Genomic DNA, 21,039 nt, shown 5'->3' with positions numbered 1-21,039 from the left:
GCAAGGAGCCCGATGCAGGACTCAATCCCAGGACCTTGGGATCATGACCTGAGCTGAAGGCAGACGCCCAACTGACTGAGCCACCCAGGTACCTCTCTACTTCTCTTTCTATTCATGTCAGAGTTGAGCTATTATTTATTTATTTGTTTGTTTGTTTATCTTTTAAAGATTTATTTATATATTAGAGAGAGCGGGAACATGAGCAGGAGGGGCAGAGGGAGAGGGAGAGAGAATCTCAAGCAGACTTTGTGCTTAGCTCAGAGCCCCACACAGGGCTTGATGTCACAACCCTGAGATCAAGACCCCAGCTGAAACCAAGAGTTGGACGCTTAACCAACTGCTTCACCCAGGCGCCCCAGAGCTGAGCTTTTAGAAGAGCATTCTGTAGCCCTGTGTCTACCTCCTCCACCCCTGTAAGCTGGCCTCTGCCATCATGCCTCAGTTACCACCCCCAAAGGTTGCTTGTCCAGCCCTCACCTCCTGGACCTGGTTGGGAGATCAGACACTGGGTTCCAGCTTCCTCAGTGAAAATATCTCCTCCTTCAGGTCCCTGGATTCTATTCCTGCATCTCCCTACCTTTCTACACACCCCTCGTGCCATCCCATGTCCCCATGGATGCTGTTCTCTAGGCCCCCAAAGATCTCTCCCAATGCCCCCTTCTTTGCACAACTTTCAGGTGACCTGTGAGGCTCCTCTCAGGTGTCCCCTCCCCAAGAAACCTTGGCTGATCCCACCCACAGTCCCTGGACTTACCTCTCTATCATAGTGCAACCTTGCATTCTGGGGAGTGCATCCCTCCCCTGCTAGAGCTTAGGTCCCCACAGGCTGGAACCCCCTGGTCCTCACCACTGGGTCCCCTGATTAGGGTGCAGAACCTGATTCTGAACCAGCTCTTGCTAAAACTGTGTGCCCCTGGAGCTAGAGAGCTGTGTGTTTGGAAGCAAGGGGGCAGCTAGGACCTGTGCATGGGATCCTGAGCTCCCAGAACAGGCAGGAGGCCTGCATATTGCTGGGTTGTGGGGGGGGAGCTGTTGCAGAAGGTGGAGGGGCTGTCAAATCAGGCCTGCTCCCAGCAAGTGGCAGCAAGGGCCACCTCTAATAACCCCCATAAGGGCTCAGTAAATGTGTGTTGAAACAGCTGAGAGGCGTCTGTGCAGACTTAGCCATCATGAGAGGCATGAAGAGCCCTTGAATTCCCGCTGTTAGTAAAGATAATTTGGCAGGCAGAAGAGAGGGAGGTTGCAGGAGCGGCTTGTAGAGCCAAGCACCCAGCTGCAACAGAACAAGAAGTAGTGGCCCGACAGTTTCAGGTCAAGTGCAGGGCTCTGATGGCTTCTGGGAAGTGAGGGGAGCCAAGCCCTTTCCTGTCTGCAGAACCAGAGCATTCTCCATAGTAATGGGTGGTACACACCCACACTATGATGGTGAGACCATCATAGAGGCCAGGGGTGGCATTAGGGTGACCAGCTGTCCCAACTTTCCTGGGACTGGGGGATTTCCAAAGAAGCGACACTTTCAGTGTGCAAACCAGGACAGAGCCCCGGGCAAACTGGGACAGTTGGTCACCCTTGGTGGCATTGGAGGGAGGATCAGTCTCAAGCAGGGCTCCCTTCCCCTCTGCTATTTAGAGCACAGGAAATCAAGGGGGCATCGGTCTGAGTTGCAGCCCCATCAGGATGTGCCAATGGGGCTATGGGCCTGTATCGAGTTTGTGGGTGGAGGGCTGCCTGGAGGTGGCATGGGTTGAGCCCTCTTCTCTCTTCTGGAGGGCTTAGCCTAAAGGAGTTGGGTCCCAGCTCTGGTTTGGGGGTCACTGTGTTTGGCAGGGGTGCTGTGAGGGTTAATGCATGTATTAACCTTCTATAAGGGCCAAGCCTTATGTGCAAGCTGCAAGTGAGATATGCAATAAGCCTGGAATTATCCTGAGCTGTTTTGCCACAGCATAAAACATTATGATTATTAGCGTAGCTCTGTGACGATGGACCCCAGGGATTTCAGGGCAGTTTTTACTACAGTGTCAGCATTGTTTTGTTTGTTTTTAATTGAGAATAAATTCACATCACATATAATTCGCTATTTTATTTTTTTAAGATTATTTATTTGGGAGTGAGAGCACAAGTGGCGGGGAGGGGCAGAAGGAGAGGGAGGGGGAGAAGCAGGATCCCCACCAAGTGTGGCCATGGCCCTTACAGAGGAGGACTACTGGAGCTTGCACCTGGCCTCTCCAGACAGCTTTCTGTGAGCCAGGCTTTGCCTGTGACACTCGTCCTTACTTTCATGCTGTATTGTATTCTTCTCCTGTAATAAACTCTACATTTGTAAGCATTGTCATGTTGCGTCTCTGGATCTTCGGTAGCAAGCCAACCCTGTTTTCACTACTGGGAACTTGAAGTAGGGGAGTTGTGCCTACTTCTTGTCTGGAGATTTGGGGGAGCAGGGGGACTGTAGAACTAAGCCACGCCAGCGTGGTATGAAAGAGCTGTAATGTGCCATCTAGACATGAGGCATCTAGACATATAGAACATGAGAGAGGTTCAAGGTCTGTCTGATTCCAAAGCCCATGCTTTTCATGACTTCTCTGTACTGCCCTTTCTCTCTTCATTAGGGATTCCTGTCACAAAGGAAGGCTTCCCATTTTATAGCCTTGTCTCTCTTCTTGGAACTGGGGCTTGGCGTGTTTTTCCTTCCTTCCTCTCTCCTTGCCTCCCTCTCTTGATTCCCTGTCTACTCTTAGCCCTTCTCCCTTCCTTTCTTCCTTTCCTCCCCATTTTGCTTGTTTCCTTCCTTTCAAAATTACTTTTCCTTCCTTCCTTCCTTCCCTCCCTCCTCCCTTCCTTCCCTCCTCCCTTCCCTCCTTCCTCTCTTCCTCCCTTCCTCCCTTCCTTCCTTCCCTTCTTCCTTCCTCCCTCCCTTCCTTCCTTCCTTCCTCCCTCCCTTCCTTTCTTCCTTCCTTCCTCCCTTCCTTCCTTCCTCCCTCCCTTCCCTTCTTCCTTCCTCCCTCCCTCCCTCCCTCCCTCCCTCCCTCCCTCCCTTCCCTCCAACTCTCCCTCCCTTCCTTCCTTTCCTCCTCCCTTCCTTCCTTCCTCCCTACCCTCCTCCCTCCCTCCCTTCCTTCCTCCCTTCCCTCCTTCCTTCCTTCTCTCCTTCCTTCCTTCCTTCCCTCCCTCCCTCCTCATTTACCATTGGGATTCTCCTATTGTCAATGCTGTCCTCTTGCAACCCTGGGTAAATACCTCACTTAACCCACTACTTCATACAATAGCTTGTAAAAACTGGACCCTAAGATTCATCTTAGCTTCCCACCAGCAGCATTGCTGGAAGAGCATGGAGGACACTCCCTAGACCACTTTACAAGTATGTGACAGACAGGGTGAGATAGCATACAAAGAGCTCTGCCTACAAGAAGAAAGTGCTGCGTATTTTCCATGGATCTTCTTACCCGCCCCCCAAATCTATTCTCCACCTTTTTCTGCCTTGTCCTGTACCCCGGGAGACCAACCTTTCCATGGTCTGTGTCACATGGGTTTCTGGTTGGGTTTGGCCAGTGACAGGTGCTGACATGAGATTAGAAGGTGGGAAGAGAGAGAAGTCAGAGTATTTATTCTTCCTGTTCCTTTCCTGTCCAGCCATGGTTCTGGAAAGGGCAGCATTCCTCGATGGCCACAACTGCTATCAGGCAACCCTCTTCCATAGTTCCTTCTCTCACCAGGCTCTGGCATTACTTCCCTCTCTTTGCCTCTTCTGGTCAAGGGATAGTAATGCTTTCCCTCTGTTGCTAGTCCCTGAACGTCTTACCATCCCTTGTTGCTTCCCTTATTCCTGCCCACATCTTCATTCAGCTCATCTTGGATAAATCCTTTGAGTGTGCCATCTGTTGCTTGCCAGGACCCTGCCTCATACAAGCAGGACAAGGAGCCGCCCTAGGACTGGGGCCAGGATAGCGCCATTTCCATGGAGCCTGGGGTTCTTCTCCCCATCAAGTGAGAGCATATGTTGTCAGAGCCATAGGCTTGGGACTAGAAAAAACTGCGAATCCAAATCTGATGTCGGGGTGCAAAAGACATTCTTTCATACAAGGCTCTTGGGCTTTGTGTGAAGAAGTGAGGTATGAAGGCCAGGCTTTGCTAGGACTGCCAGACCCTAAACAAAGAGGATGGTATGGAATCGCTGTTCACTCCTGACTTACTGGTCTGCGTCAGGGTGGCTCAGGTGCTCTCAAATCCGGACTTCATGGGAATGAACAATCTTATCTGAATCAGAAAGAGTGATAAATCAAGATGTCATTTTAGTCCTTAGTAGGGCAGTGTGAGTATGGCATATTTCCTTTGCCTACATTGTTCCCAAGCCAGCTATCTGGCATCCTCTCTGACCTCCTGGAATGATCGTAATCATCTGAGGTGACTATTGTGGGTCTCCTGGTTTGTGTTAATTGTTCCCATGGCTGGAATTCAACCATGTCTGTGCATGTCTCATAACTTGCAGGGGGGCAACACAAAGCTATTTATTTGCATCAGTATCAAATTGCACAGGGCACCTGTGTAAAGGAGGTTTTCACGGGCACTGGGGGAGATATGAAAATAAAGAAGATGGTGCCTTATTTTTCTTGGTTGTTGATTTTCCTGCCCAGCCTCAGAGACACGTATTTGAGCCCTATATATAGAGAGAGGCTAATGGCAAAAGCTGATGGATCTGGTTCCCCTCTGAAGTGTGATAGTGTGGGAGGGAGCACTCCCCTGATGCCTTGATAATTTGCAGTTTCAGTGGTCTAAGGAGGCTACACTCTTCACACAGATGTGGTGGTAAGAAAAATTATGCAAAATCTGGAAATAAGGCAAAAGGGTGTCCTTCCCATGTCATATTGGAGCCTTGTCTAACAGGTCTGCCTAAAGATTATTTAATTCTTGGGGTGCCTGGGTGGCTCAGTCGTTAAGTGTCTGCCTTCGGCTCAGGTCATGATCCCTGGGTCCTGGGATCGAGCCCCGCATCGGGCTCCCTGCTCGGCGGGAAGCCTGCTTCTCCCTCTCCCATTCTGCCTGCTTGTGTTCACTCTCTCACTGTCTCTCTCTCTGTCAAATAAAAAAAAAGATTATTTAATTCTCTAGGGAAATGCATTTTGTGAGACTTCCTATTGACTATTAAGGCCAAGTCTTTGTGAAGTCTTTGTTAACTTGCAGATTTTTGTTTATAGGGATGCAAGTGATTGAGTCCAGTAGAAAAGACCACACCCAAGGTAACAATGGTATTTCCCTACAGTCCATTAACTAGTATTGTATCTAATTTAGTAATCTTATTCTAGAATTATTTCTTTTAGTGCCTATATGCACTTTCTTTCAAATGCTCCTATGAATCAATTTACCATACTGCTGTTTCTTCATTAATGAGTTAAATAAAATTGGTATAGGTGCTAACTTTGTATTTTGTCCTAGTCATATTTTTTTAAAAGATCTTGTTTATTTGAAAGAGAGAGAGAGGGTGCCTGGGTGGCTCAGTTGGTTAAGTGTCTGTCTTTGGCTCCGGTTGTTGTCCCAGCGTCCTGGGATCGAGCCCCAGGGGTCAGGCTTCCTGCTCAGTGGAGAGCCTGCTTTTCTCTCTCCCTCTCCCTGCTTGTGCTCTCTCACTCTCTCTCTGTCAAATGGATAGATAGAATCTTAAAAAAAAGAGAGAGAGTGCACATGTGCAGAAGGGAGGGGCAGAGGGGAGGGAGAAGCAGGCTCTTCGCTGAACTGGGAGCCCATTGCCGGCCTCAGGTGTTTTATTGAGCGATGTGAAAAGAATGGTGGGCGCTATATGTTAACTATAGCTGACAGATATGTTTGTGAGGACATTAGATACAACTCCTGATGACTCCCAGACATCACTTGGTGAAATAAATATTTTACCCAAAGTTCCTTTATCTTGACTGTAAGACAAAAGGAAGTCAGAAGAGGGAGGCTGCCCAAGTTTCCCTGAGACATTATTTCAGAACCTTTTCCTGAAAACTTCTGGTTGGATATCTTTTTGCCAACTCTAACTCAGCATATCTAACACTGGGCTTATATTTTCCCTCAAACATACTCCTACCATTTCCCCTAGTCTATTGAATGGCACCTCTGCTCATCTAGTCCTTCAAGCCAGAAACTGGAAAGTCCTCTTGGACTTCTGCTTCTCCATCTTCTACCTATAATCAGTATTGTCAACCTAAATAAAGAGATAAACTGAGGCAAGCTGGAATTACCAGAAATTGAGTTTATTCAGGAATAGCAGAGGAATTGCAATTTGGAAAACCCATGCTGTAGCAAGCTACAGGCTAGTCCATTGAGGGCTTGGGTGGGCTGTATTCATGGGCAGAGTGCAAAGAAGGGGACATCCAGCCCCTGTCAAAGCAGTAAGTTCATTGGCTTGAGGACGGAGAGAGATTCCTAGTGGGTTTTCATTGGTCGGGAGATAAGTCTCAGTCTTCTTGTAAATCAGACATTTATGGGAAACTGGTCTGTCTCTCAATTCTTAAGTTCCATTCTTCCAAGTGTGTATCCATGAGATTCTCCATTTTGTATCCTCCAGTCCCATTTTATTTATTTATTTATTTTAAACTTTAAAAAAAAAATTTTTTTAAAGTAATCTCTACACCCAACAGGGGGCTCAAACTCATGACCCAGAGATCGAGAGTCACACGCTCTACTGACTGAGCCAGCCAAGCACTCCCTTCAGTTCCATTTTAATTTATTTTATTTCATTTTATTTTTGTTTAAGGATTTTTTAAAAAGTTTTAAGATTTATTTATTTATTTATGAGAGAGCGAGACCATGAGCACACAAGTGGGGGGTGGGGTAGAGGGAGAGGGAGAAGCAAACTCCTGGCTGAGCAGGGAGCCCAATGCAGGACTTGATCCCATGACCCCGAGATCATGACCTGAGCCGAAGGCAGATGCTTCACTGACTGAGCCACCCAGGCGTCTCTAAAAAAAATTTTTTTTAAGTTTTATTTATTTAAGTAATCTCTATACTCTACATGGAGCTTGATATCATGACCCCAAGATCAAGAGTTGCAAGGTCCTCAAACTGAGCCAGCCAGGCCCCCCTAAAGATTTTTTTAAGATTTTATTTTTAAGTAATCTGTACACCCAACATGGGTTTCAAACTTATAACCCCAAGATCAAGAGTCACATGCTCTACCCAGTGAGCCAGCCAGGAGCCCCTCCAGTTCCATTTTAGATTGAAATTTGTTTACACACCCAAGTCTTACTATCTCATAAACATTTATCCCTTCTTATTTAGTCTTCCTATTACTGCTTTCTCAATTCAGTTCTTAACACTTCTCACTTGATGAGCCTCCTCACCTGCCTCAGGGTCACCTTTCTTATCACCCATTCTGCCAGTCTGCTTTATATCATGTTGTCAGTTTCATCTCACTAAAAGAAAATTGTAATCATGTTACTCCTCTGATTAAAACCCTTCAAGGGTGGGGCGTCTGGGTGGCTCAGTTGGTTAAGCGTCTGTCTTCAGCTCAGGTCATGATCCCAGGGTTCTGGGATCAAGACCCACTTCTGGCTCCCTGCTCAGGGAAGAGCCTGCTTCTCCCTCTCCCTCTACTGCTCCCTCTGCCTCTCGCCTTGCTTATACTCTCTCACGCACACTCTCTCTCTCAGATAAATAAATAATCTTTAAAAATAAATAAAATAAAACCCTTCAAGAGAAGCCAGTGCAGAAGTGGAGTGGATGGAATTTAATGATGGAATGGATAAAACAATAAAGGGCATGAAAAAGAATCTTCAAGGGTTTCTTGCTGCCAGGCTCTTAGCACTAAAGCATTTTATGACCCGATCTCAACCTGTTTTATCAGCCTGGTCTCATCTCCAGGCCCTCCCTAGCAAACATCCTATACTGCAGTTACATTGCACTTGTCACCATGCTCTTTTGAGCTTCCTTGTTTTTGTGCTTTCTGTTCCTTTTGTCCTCTTCATTTATGACTATATTCCTAGTCACCTGCCAAACTCCTCCAGGTGGAAGTCACTGGTGTCTCCTTAAATTTTACACCCTACACACCTTACTTACCTCACCCTAGTCCCAACACTGATAGCCCTTGAAAATACCCCTATTAGATAATATTAAGCAAAAGAAATAAAGTGAAATAGAGTATTATAGTAGTCTCCCATTTGTTCTGGAAAGAAGGAAGAATTTCAAAAGCATTCATATATCTATCTATGTTTTTAAACACAAGACAAATAAACCAGAATACAACAAGGTTGATCACCTACAAGAGTTTGGGTCAGAGAGGAGAGATGGTACAGGAAAGATGTGGGAAGGAATGACACTCCTGAGTATGCATTACTACATAGTTTTGACTTCTAAAGCATATTAATATTCTATATATTCAAAAACGAAAAGTAAATCAATAAGGATGAGAAGGGGGAGGGGCGCCTGGCTGGCTCAGTCAGAGGAGTGTGCGACTCTTGATCTCGGGGTTTTGAGTTCGAGCCCCACATTGGGTGTAGAGATTACTTAAATAAATGAAACTTTAAAAAAAAAGTATGGGGGGAGAATGCTCAACTGAAAGCAAATGGAACAAATGAACCATACTGTATTTCAAATAACCACACTTAAAGAAGAGGTGGGGGCAGTAGAAAGGACTAATTCAAGTCATTTATGAACTCCCAGTCTGAGATGAGATGGGGTTATGAGGCAAGCAGAACTGCAAACAAATCCTGAACTCTCTTTAGTAGGTTTGGTTTTGGTAGAGGTATAGGCAAAACAATTCTGAAACGACTCAAGATAAAGGATTGAACAAATGAATAAATGGATCGATGTAGTTGGGCATCAGGGTTCTCACTGTAAACAAAGGGACATACAAATATGAAATGGGGAAAGGCAAGAAAGAACCCTGTGAGGATGGATTGGAATTGGAAGGATTGGTATGAACTCATTATTTTGGAAATATGTACATATATGTATATATGCATATTAATGTTCTCATTATATATCTGTATATGTGTGTATGTATATATATACATGTGTGCATATATTTACTAGTTCTGTCTAATGAAAGGGCCAAGAGGCAAAAACACCCCAGTAGTAATGAGTACACCTAATGCTCAGATCTTTAACTCTAATAATGTTTCCTCCTTAAAAGGAACCAAGCTCCTCAGAATAATGGCAGATTGCAGGGCTGGGACAGAGTAGGGATGAGATAAATCTGGAACATCTTTTTTTTTTTTTTAAAGTAGGCTCCATGCCCAGTGTGGAGCCCAATGCGGGGCCTGAACCCATGACCCTGAGACCAAGACCCGAACTGAGATCAAGATTCAGAAACTCAAACCAACTGAACCATTTAGGCACCCCAAACCTGGAACATCTTTTAGGTCATAAAGTAAGGAAGTGCTTTAAAAACAATGAGGGCATGTCATAAGTATACAGGAGCCAGCTTGAAGGAGCTCCCATTGGCCAAGTCTGGGAGTATTTGAGCACCAAAATAATAAAGTGTAGTGATAAATTATAAATCATTGAAAAAATAGAAATCCATGAATCCATACTGACAATCCATCCATCCACCCATCTATCCATCCATCAATAAGGGAGGAGGGTAAGCTCTTGTTTAAAGTAGAATTTCAAGTGCCCACTGATTAATGTAGAAAGAATTCTGGAGTAAGAAATTCAGTGTTTTGTAACTATTTTAAGTAAAATTTGGATCAGGCATGAATCATCAAAGGGTACTAAATCCAGGGGGAGTTTTTTGGGGCACCCGGCTGGCTCAGTCAGTAGAACATGAACTCTTGATCTCAGGGTCATGAGTTGAAGCCCCACACTGGGCACAGAGCTCGCTTACTTAAAAATAAATAAATAATTCCAGGAGAATTTTTTATGAGGAGCTGGCTATTTTCATTGCTTTAAGATGTATCCCCTACAGAATTGCTTATGAGTTTCAAGGAAGAAAAAAATAATTATACAGCAGAGAAATCTGACAAGCCCTTACCTAGGTGATTAAAATGAACATCACTGGGGCGCCAGTCAGTTAAGCGTCCGACTCTTGATTTCGGCTCAGGTCATGATCTCAGGGTCGTGGGATAGAGCCCCACACTGGCCTCTGCACTAGGCATGGAGCCTGCTTAAGATTCTCTCTCTCTCCCTCTTCCTGTGCCCCCGTCCCTGCTTGCATGCTCTCTCTTTCTCTCTTAAAAAAAATTAACATGGGGCGCCTGGGTGGCTCAGTCGTTACGCGTCTGCCTTCGGCTCAGGTCATGATCCCAGGGTCCTGGGATCGAGCCCCGCATCGGGCTCCCTGCTCCCGCGGGAAGCCTGCTTCTCCCTCTCCCACTCCCGCTGCTTGTGTTCCCTCTCTCGCTTGTCTCTCTCTGTCAATTTAAAGACGCTTAACATACAGGATGCTTAAATACAGGGGCACCTGGCTGGCTCAGTTGGTAGAGCATGTGACTCTTGATCTCAGGGTCGTGAGTTCTAGCCCCATGTTGGGTATAGAGATTACTTATTTATAAAAAATACATAATTTCAATGTAATCATGAGGAAATATTAGACGAACACAAAATGAGAAATATATATATATATTTTTAAGGAGGAGATGTATTCTTCAAAAATGTCTGTGTCATAAAAGACAAAGAAAGCAAAAAAAAAAAAAAAAATGGGGGCACCTGGCTGGCTTAGTTGGTAGAGCATGCAACCCTTGATCTCAGGATTGTGAGTTTGATCCCCCGTTGGGTGTAGAGATTACTTAAAAATAAAATCTTAAGGGCGCCTCAGTCGGTTGAGCATCTGACTCTTGATTTCTGCTCAGGTCATAATCTCAGAGTCATGGGATTGAGCCTGGTGTCAGGCTCTGCTCTCAGCAAGGAGTCTGCTTAAGAGTCTCTCTCTCCATCTCCCTCTGCCCCTCCCCGCCACCCTCTCTCTCTCAAATAAATAAATAAATCTTTAAAAAATAAATAAAATAGGGGCGCCTGGGTGGCTCAGTCCTTAGGCGTCTGCCTTTGGCTCAGGTCATGATCCCAGGATCCTGGGATCGAGCCCCGAGTCAGGCTTCCTGCTCAGCGGGAAGCCTGCTTCTCCCTCTCCCACTCCCCCTGCTTGTGTTCCCTCTCTCACTGTCTCTCTCTGTCAAATAAATAAATAAAATCTTTAAAATAAATAAATAAACAGATAAATTAATTAAAATAAAATCTTAAAAAAAAAAAAAGACAAAGCCTATGGAAATGTTCCAGACTAAAGGAAGCTAAAGAGACAAGATGTTGGTTCACAAACTGAAGTATATAGGGGTGAAGGGCAATGATATATAATACTCTTAAATAGTTCAGGGGAAAATATAGGTAGATAGATAAAGCATGCAAATGATAAAGCACATGGGGTAAAAAGTTAACATTACATGAATCTGGGTGAAGGTGTTGAAGGAGGTCATTGAGAGGGCATTACCCCTGATTGACCCATGAGCTAGACCCCAGGCAATCGGAGGCTCCTCACCTCCTCTCCTATCCTGGGAATGTATGTTCTGCCCACCGATCCCACAGTGGAAGCTGTTCCAAGGACGTAGCCTTGAGAGAATAAGGTGGTGTTGAGACCATCTGGACTATATACGCAACTGAACCCCATTAAGGCCTCTCTATATACTTTTTTTAAAAAAAGATTTTAGGGACACCTGGGTGGCTTGGTCAGGTAAGCATCTGCCTTCAGCTCAGGTCATGATCCCAGGGTCCTGGGATCGAGCCCTGCTCAGTGGGGAGCCTGCTTCTCCCTCTCCCTCTGCCGCTGCTCCTCCAGCTTGTGCTCTCTCTCTTTCTCAAATAAATAAATAAAATCTTCAAAAACTTTATTCATTTATTTGAGAGAGAGAGAGCGCGCGAGTGGGCGGAGGACCAAAGGGAGAGGGGCAAGCAGACTGCACTGAGCACAGAGTCCAATGCAGGGCTTGATCCCATGACCCTGAGATCATGACCTGAGCACCCCAAGGCCTCTATATAAACTTTTAAGATTTAGTGGGTGAGCACAGAGATTTTGTCATCTCATAGCCACCTAAGATAAGGCTTGCATGTAAGTTCTCTTGCTTAGTAAACCTGCCACCTACCAATCTGAGTGTTCTGCCTCTTTCTTTGGTCTCTCCCTGCCCTCCATGTACCAGGGCCAATTTTAGATTTCACCTAGGAAACTCCCAAGGTTTCAAACCAACAAAAGGTGTCCTTGATGCTATTTTTATTCTAGCACGCTTGCCCTAAGCTTGAAATTATCTCCAAATAAAAAGTTTAAAAAACAAAACAATAGTAGCTTTATAGTATGCGTCATATTATATTGTGATTGTGACTCCACTAGTCTGTGAATAATCACAGACACGGACTGTCTTTTTTTTTTCCAAGTAATCTCTGTACCTAATGTGGGGCTTGAACTCATGAACCCCCCAATCAAGAGCCACATGTTCCACCGACTGAGCCAGTCAGGCGCCCCAGACTTAATCACCGTTGCCAGGGCCTGAGTGTGGGTGGGCACCTTCACAGGACAGGGCAAATAGTAGGTATGCAATGCATGTTTGATGATTGAACATAAGCATTTGCAAATGAATGCCCCACAAAGGTTGTACTGATGAGGCTTAGTTCCTGGGTGATACTAGGCAAGGGTTCAGGCAAGTTAAGAAGTCTCTGCTGGTTCTCCTATCAAAGCATTTATAGGTTTCTTTTTCTTGTGGTTAGTATATCTTTTTTTGTAGTATTTCTTTTTTTTAATTAGAGTATAATTGACACATAACATGTTAGTTTCAGGTATACAATATAATGATTCAATCCTTTATACATTGCAAAATGATCACAGCAATAAGTGGTTACCTTCCATCATCATACAGTTACAAACTTTTTTTTTTTATAATGAAAACTTTCAAGATTTACTCTTTGGAACTTTCAAATAAGCAATACAATATTATTGACTATAATCATGTTGTATATTACATTGCTGTGACATTTATTTAATAACTGGAAGTTTGTACCTCTCAATCCACTTCACCATTTTACCCACTCTCCTCTCCCCTCCCTTCTGGCAATCACCAATCTGTTCTCTGTATCTATGAGTTTTATTTTGTTTTGCTCATTTGCTTTGTTTTTAAGATTGTACATGTAAGTGAAATCCTATAGTATTTGTCTTTCTCTGTCTGAGTTATTTCACTTAGCATAATATTCTCAAGGTCCATCCATGTTGTTGCAAATGGCAAGATTTCATTCTTTTTTATGGCTGAGTAGTATTCCATTATATATATATCAATATATATATGTATCACATCTTTTTTATCCATTTATCCATTGATGGACACTTAGGTTGTTTCCATATCTTAGCTTTTGTAAATAATGCTGCAGTGAACATAGGGAGTGCATATATCTTTTTGAATTCGTGTTTTCATTTTCTTTTGGATAAATAACCAGAAGTGGGATTGCTAGATCATATGGTAGTTCTATTTTCAATTTTTGGGGGAACCTCCATACTATTTTTCCACAGTGGTGTAGATTTCTTGATGTTATTGCCCCTTCCCTTCAGGGATTCATTTGATATCACAGGCATTATACCTCTGTAAGGCATGTGTTATGGATTCCTCAGTTCTGAATATGTTAAGCTTTCCTAAAGTAAAGCCCAAACAATTTTGTGCATGCTATGTTGAAATTTACCATTTCCTGTTACCTCTCTAATTGAGCAGACACCCTGAAAAATTTGTGAACACTCCCACACCACCTTCACAAAAAGATATGATTGTAAACCACAAAGAAGTCACATGATTCACTGAAGAAACTCTCCAAACAAGTGCCTGCCTCATTATATCTGCCTCTAATTAAGAGAATGATTCATCAGTATTCCATGATGGTTAATTGTCTTTTTTTTAAATTTTTTTTTAAGATTTTATTTATTTATTTGACAGAGAGAGTGAGAGAGCACAAGCAGGGGGGAGCAGTAGAGGGAGAGGGGAAGGGAGAAGCAGGCTCCCCACCGAACAGGGAGCCCGATGCAGGACTCTATCCCAGGACCCTGGGATCATGACTTGAGCCGAAGGCAGACGCCCAACCATCTGAGCCACCCAGGTGCCCCATGGTTAATTGTTTTTACTACTGCTTTTGACTATTTTCAAAAAAACCATAACTCAAAAAAAATTTTTTTAATCATAATTTACTCATTCATTAAATAAAAAAAATTGTTGAATATCTACAGTAGATACTGACCTGGTCCCTGAGGATGCAGTAGTGAACAAAACAGATATGTCTCTGGTGTCATGGAGTTTACAATGTAGTAGGGGAGACAGATATTAGACAAATAAGTATATCAGAGATTACCTTTGTAAAACTCAACATTAAAAAAAAATACAACAGGGCGCCTGGGTGGCTTAGCCATTAAGCATCTGCCTTCGGCTCAGGTCATGAGCCCGGGGTCCTGGGATCAAGCCCCGCATCGGGCTCCCGGCTCAGCAGGAAGCCTGCTTCTCCCTCTCCCTCTGCCCCTGCTTGTGTACACTCTCTAGCTGTCTCTGTCTCTGTCAAATAAATAAATAAAATATTTAAAAAAAATAAAAATAAAAAATAAAAAAATAAAAAAAGATACAACAGATTTCCAGGCTTAAGACTCAACGTTCCTAGAAATCATTTCTTTAGGAAGTTTGGGTGTATACATTTTGTGGTTTTACAAAATTATCATTTAGAGTCTTTCTATATAGAGTCTTTCTATATATCTCCTCCTTGGATTGAAAGTTAATGCTGTTGGCTTGTCATTAAAAAAGTAATAGAATTAACTTGTCAGCAATTTTCTCAGTAACATAAGAAAGGAGCGCTGTATCGGTGACCAGTGGAAACAGATGGCACACTAACATTTTTTGAAAGAAGCATTTAATAAAGTGACTATGTGCAAAATTTAGGTAGTGTGTTGAGAATCCACAAGTGATATTCCAGAACTAGCAGCTAGCAAGGCTGTTAGCATCCTTATACCTAACGCAGCAGACAGAGAGAGTAATTTCTTGAACCTGGGTGGGGGAGAGCAAGGGCCTTGTGGCAAGGGCTACTTGATGAGAGGAACTGTGACCTTCAGGTGAGGGAAACAGCCAGCCAGCCTACAGAAACCTCTCAGGGAACAAGTCATAGAAGTAGGTACCCCAACTTCGTTCTCCTCTATTCCAGCGATTTCCTGCCAGTCCTCTCCATTGGCCAAACCCAACTGGAAGCCAGGGGCCATGGAGCTCACCGGTATCTGTATATGGGTGAGTACGGAGCAAAGTAAGGAGTGGATCTGGAGGAGCAAATCATTAAAGGATAAGGAGCACAGGTCCTTAGTATTCTCTTCTCATCACAGCCTGAGTCTTAACTGTCTGACTCCACCTCTTTTATATTTTATTTTCTAATCTTACCATCTCTATTCCCCCTTTCTAATGTAAAACTGAGGCTCATCTTTGGAAGCTAATGCTTGTCACTTTTTCCTAGTTGTTGTAGAGGCTGCTTTGTGACCACAGGCTTGAGCCATGGAAACTCGGTCAAGGCAAAAGGGCCCATGGGACCCCAACCCCCTGGCTGAATCCAGACAGGCCCATCAGGCGACCCATCTCAAAATAGCCATAGGCCCCAACTAACCAACGGGCTGCTACGTACAACCAGGCACCGCTACCAAAAAAGGGAACATTTCATGCATCCCTCTCCCTCCTCACCTTCCCCCTTTAAATACAGCCCCCACCCACTGCCTCTTGCAGACAGTCTCTGCTTTGCTCCCTTGTGGTGTATTCAATAAACTTCTAGCTCCTTTGTTTGGCCTTGGGTGAATTCTTTCACTGCTGGGGCCACCGGCTTACACCCCATCAGGTTGCCCCACATTTGGGGGCCCCCATGGGATTGGGAGAGACACCACAGTTGTGACTTCTGGCCTTCTTACTCCCTCCCTCATCCCTTTGATCAAGATGTTTTCACCTGCTCTGGATAACCTTGCCCAGTTCAGCCCAAATTCTGGAACACAATTTTGGCCAAGGCCCTCGTAGCAAGAACTTCTTGCTTTAGCCCTGTGAGTGGCAAGTGGATGTAACCAAATGAGATGGGAGGCACTTACTTGTGTCCGACTAATAACTCAGTCACCACTCCGGTTCTGTTTAGCTCCACCCCCACCCCTTGCCTGGCAACCACACCCATGATTAGGATCACTGAGAACAAAGAGGCTGGACTCCAAACAACCAGGTTCAAAGATACCACCTACCTCATCAGAGGAAGGATGAAAATGGTTGGAGAGACTATGAACCCGAAGAACTAGTATTTCTTGCCTAAGCTGGATGATGAAATTTTTTTTTTTGGATGATGAAATTTTTAAAAAGGCAGGCTAGTAAAGAGTTCTGGCATGCATGGGAAAGAAACTCCAATTTCAGTCCCGTGGCTACCTTTAGAGAGGGAAGGTAAAGAGATCCAGGAGAAGTACAGAGGGAGCTCCAACTGGGGTTATATTTTATTTCTTAATAACGGAAATGCTGAAGCATATGGAAGAAAATGCTACAATTTGCTAGTGAATGGTAGGGTACTACTTATGAAATTCTTTGTACTTTTCTCCGTGTGGAGAGTACAGTTCGGAGGCGGGAGCAGGGGCTATACGTGACCGAGGAAAGCAGACAGGATGTAGAGAATAGTGCAATTATCTGTCTGCCAGGGTCCCAGTGGTGTTCTGGGAGCATGTTTCTTTAGTCTAGCCACAGGCTAACTGCCTCATGAGTCTGGAATCCTGATACGAGCAGTTTGGAGACCTGATAAAGTTTGCATTCCTAGCTCTGCTCCACAAAGGAGGTAGTCCTCTGTGGTAGTTCACAGCCAGTCTGTAGAGCCAGCCTGCCCAGGTCAGATCTTGCTTGGGCCACGTCCTGGCTGTGTCCCAGTTTACTCATCTGTAAAATGGGATGAGAAGGTCAACCCGTGTCAAAGGGTTGTTGAGAGGATTATGGCCACAGACTAAATTTTACGCTATTCTTAGGCTGTTATTCTCCCAGACAAGCTGAACTAATGAGAACAGTCCTCTAGCGTAGGGGTTGGCAAACTTTTTCTGTAAAGGGTCACATACTAAACATTTGAGGCTTTGCAGGCCATACAATTTCTGTCCCATCTGATGTAGGAAAGATGTTACGGCTCAAAGTCGATGGCCAAGAAAGAATTCTTGAGACGTCTTTGGTGCAAAAAGGTGGTTTTATTAAGGCACCGGGACAGGACGCGTGGGTAGAAAGAGCTGCACTGGGGTCATGAGGGGTGGTCCATTATATACTTGCAAGTTGGGAGGGGGTTAGGGACAGAACAAACCTCCAGGGTATTTTGGAAACAAGGTTTCCAAGATCCTGAGGGGGCTAGCTATTGTTAGGAAAGGGCGTTTATTACTGTTTAGTAAACCCTCAGTCAAGAGACCCTTCAGATGTGTATCAGTGGGCCATATGGAGGATGATTCCTAACATGTATTTTGCAGGGTGGGGGGCGCGGGGTGGAGATAAAGAGAGCTCCAAAGGAATTTCTATATGTTTAAAGTAGACTCATGGGATCCTGGAGGGTCCAGCAAAGATTGCCTTTTGTCCTTAGCAAAGTGTCAACATCTAGGCGTTGAGTCCCTAGAGGAAATGTCACTCTGCCTGTTTAGAGGACTTGTCAGTGGGCTATAAGTGGTAAGGAAATTTAATAATTCTTCTTATGCCTTTGTTTCCCACATCACCAACTACTTAACTCTGGTGTTTTGTTTTTAAAAATTTCATTTATTTATTTGACAGAGAGAGACACAATGAGAGAGGGGACACAAGCGGGGGTGGGGGGTGGGAGAGGGAGAAGCAGGCTTCCTGCAGAGCAGGGAGCCTGACGCGGGGCTTGATCCCAGGACCCTGGGACCATGACCTGAGCCGAAGGCAGCCGCTTAACAACTGAGCCACCCAGGCACCCCTTAACTCTGGTGTTGTAGTGAGAAAGCAGTCATGCACAATACATAAAGAAATGGATTATAGTTGTGTTCCAATAAAATTTTATTCATTACATCCGTTAATGACCAGTGGGAGCCAGAGGCCTGAGTTTTCAGGGCTCAAGAAGGGATTGGGGGAGTAGGGACTTCATTATCCTCTGGGGAGAGGGCATACATCGCAAAGACAGTGTATGAGGGTGGGTGTAAGGGATTGACTCCTGAATGGGAAGCGGCTTAAAGCAGAGCACTGTGAGCTGCTGAGGAGAAAGGAGGGAAGAATTAGGGAAGAGTTCCCTAAATTATTTGCAACTTCACACAAGTATACCCCTTGTGGGTTCTAGGGGGTCCTGATGTATTGCCCTCAGTCCTCAGGACAGCCAGACAAGGACTTAGTGTGGCTGAGCTCCTAGGCTAATCATCTGTCCATGAGCCATCTATCCATTTACCACAGTGTGCCCTAAAAAAATCAGTTTCTATGAAGACTGTTTAAAAAAAAGGCCCCAAATAGAGTCACTTGCAAACCAAGACTTAATTGCAAAATTTAACGTGACCTTTAAGCAGTCAATCGGAAATTTCCTGATCAACACTAGTGAAGTAATCTGCATGATAAGACCCCCCTGCCCTTCTTCCTAGGGAAAGGTGACCTTGCCTGAAACAAGCCTTTCTTTTCTTTTGCTAATAACTTCCTTGTTTCTGCCTGTACAAACCTTCCATTTTGTATAACTTTTGTACAGGGCCTTTCTACTTGCTAGATGGGATGCTGCCTGATTCATGAATTGTTGAATAAAGCCAATTAGCTCTTCAAATTTACTCAGTTAAATTTTGCTTCAACTGTACCATGACAAGAAATAGTCTGGGAAGACCAAATTAGGAAATAAGGAGTACCCAGGGTACCACTCCTGATCTTCCCACCAACCTAACTGTATGTACAGCTTTGAAATACATGCCTGAAACCTTAAGCCAAGAACTGCTTAAGGTCTTCTATATCAGGTAATCGCATACTAGGTAATTCAAACCAACCCTCCTTCTAAAGACAAGTAAAAAAGGTGGACAAAGTCTATGAAAAAAATGTTTAAAACCATCAAGAGAGCTACTGATGTTATAGGCATTTTATTAGTTGAACATCAAGGAGGTATTTAGGTAATAAGAGAATTTCATGAGCTACTTTATGTCAGACATTTTTTTAAAGGATTTATTTATTTATTTATTTATTTGAGAGAGAGAGAATGAGCAGGAGGGGCAGAGGGAGAGGGAGAATCTCAAGCAGACTTTGTGCTGTGCGTGAAACTTGACCCGGGGCTTGATCTCATGACACAGATCAGGACCTGAGCCGAAACCAAGAGTTGGGTGCTCAACCAGCTGTACCACCCAGGCGCCCCATATGTCAGACATTTTAACATTTAAATAAAATGGATAAATTCTTTGAAAACATAACTTATCAAACAATACAGAAAGAAAATAGAAAGCTCAAATAATATTAAAGTTTCAAGCCCAGAGCACTTCACAATTGAGTTCTACTAAATATTTGAAGAAGAAATAGCTCCAGTCTCTTCCAGAGACTAGAAATAGGATATTGCCCAACTTATTTTATGAGGATCCTCTAACCTTGGTACTAGAACAACAACAAGAACAGTCTGAGAAAGGCAAAATGATAGGCCAATTTCATTCATCAACATAGATGCAAAACTCCTAAACCAAATTTTAGCAAACCACGTCCAGCAATATATGGAGGAAAGTATAATATATCTTGAATAGGTTGGGTTTATGCCCAGAAATGCAAGGATATTTTGACAAAAGAAGCAATTGTTTTAATTGGCCATATTAACATATTTCTTTTCTTTTTTAAATTTTCATTTAAATTCTAGTTAGTTAACATATAGTGTAATATTGTTTTCAGGAGCCCAATTTTGTGATTCATAACTTACATATAATACCCAGTGCTCAATATGACAAGTGCCCTCCTTAATACCCATCACCTATTTAGCCCATCCCCACCCACATCCCTCCATCAACCCTCAGTTTGTTCTCTATCATTAAGAGTCTTATGATTTGTTTCCCTCTCTCTCTTTTTCCCCCCTTCCCATATGTTCATCTGTTTTGTTTCTTAAACTCCACATACGAGTGAAATTGTATGGTATTTGTCTTTCTCTGCCTGACTTATTTCACTTACCACTCTAGCTCCATCCACGTTGTTGCAAATGGCAAGGTTTTATTCCTTTTGGTGGCTGAGTAATACTCCATTGTATATATATACCACATCTCTATCCATTCATCAATTGATGGGCTTTTGGGTTCTTTCCACAAATTGGTTATTGTTGACAATGCTGCTATAAACATTGGGGTGCATGTATCCTTTTGAATCAACATTTTTGTATCCTTTGGGTAAATACCTAGTAGTGCAATCACTGGGTCATAAGGTCATTTTATTTTTAACTTTTTGAGGAACCTCCATACTGTTCTCCAGAGTGGCTGTACAAGTTTGCCTTCCCACCAACAATGTAAGAGGGTTTCCCTTTCTCTGCATCCTTGCCAACACTTGTTGTTTCTTGTGTTGTTAACTTTAGCCATTCTGACTGGTGTGAGATGATATCTCATCAGGGTTGTGATGTGTATTTCCCTGATGATGAGTCACATTGAGCATCTTTTCATGGGTCTGTTAGCCATCTGGAGATCTTTTTTGGAAAAATGTCTATTCATGTCTTTTTTTTTTATTATTTATTTGTCAGAGCACAGGCAGAGCAGGCAGAGGGAGAAGCAGGCTCCCCGCTTAGCAAGGAGCCCAATGTGGGACTCGATCTCAGGACCTGGGATCATGACCTGAGCCAAAGGCAGATGCTTAACCGACTGAGCCACCCAGGTATCCCTCTATTCATGTCTTCTGCCCATTTCTTAACTGGATTATTTGGTTTTTGGCTGTTGAGTTTGATAAGTTCTTTATAGATTTTGGATACTAACGCTTTATCTGATAGGTCATTTGCAAATATTTTCTCCCATTCTGCAGGCTGCCTTTTAGTTTTGTTGATTGCTTCCTTCACTGTGCAGAAGCTTTTTATCTTGATGAAGTCCCAATAGTTCATTTTTGCTTTTGTTTCCCTTGCCTCCAGCAACGTGTCTAGTAAGAAGTTGTTCAGCTGAGGCCAAAGAGGTTACTGCCT

General features: G+C 43.9%; 1 long non-coding RNA gene across 1 annotated transcript; it reads left to right on the top strand.

Annotated features, from left to right (window-relative positions):
* Positions 1-53: 53 nt before the first annotated feature.
* On the top strand, positions 54-15,669 carry LOC118012616. The gene is made up of 3 exons (XR_004679761.1): positions 54-88; positions 15,112-15,191; positions 15,412-15,669. It is a non-coding gene; the product is annotated as an uncharacterized LOC118012616 (long non-coding RNA).
* Positions 15,670-21,039: the final 5,370 nt, after the last annotated feature.

The sequence above is a fragment of the Mirounga leonina genome, unplaced genomic scaffold, assembly GCF_011800145.1.
Source record: "Mirounga leonina isolate KUSES-001 unplaced genomic scaffold, KU_Mleo_1.0 Mir_101664, whole genome shotgun sequence".
NCBI classification, from domain to species: Eukaryota; Metazoa; Chordata; class Mammalia; order Carnivora; family Phocidae; genus Mirounga; species Mirounga leonina.
The sequence above is the reverse complement of the archived record's forward strand: the minus strand, read 5'-3'. Positions and strand labels throughout refer to the sequence as shown.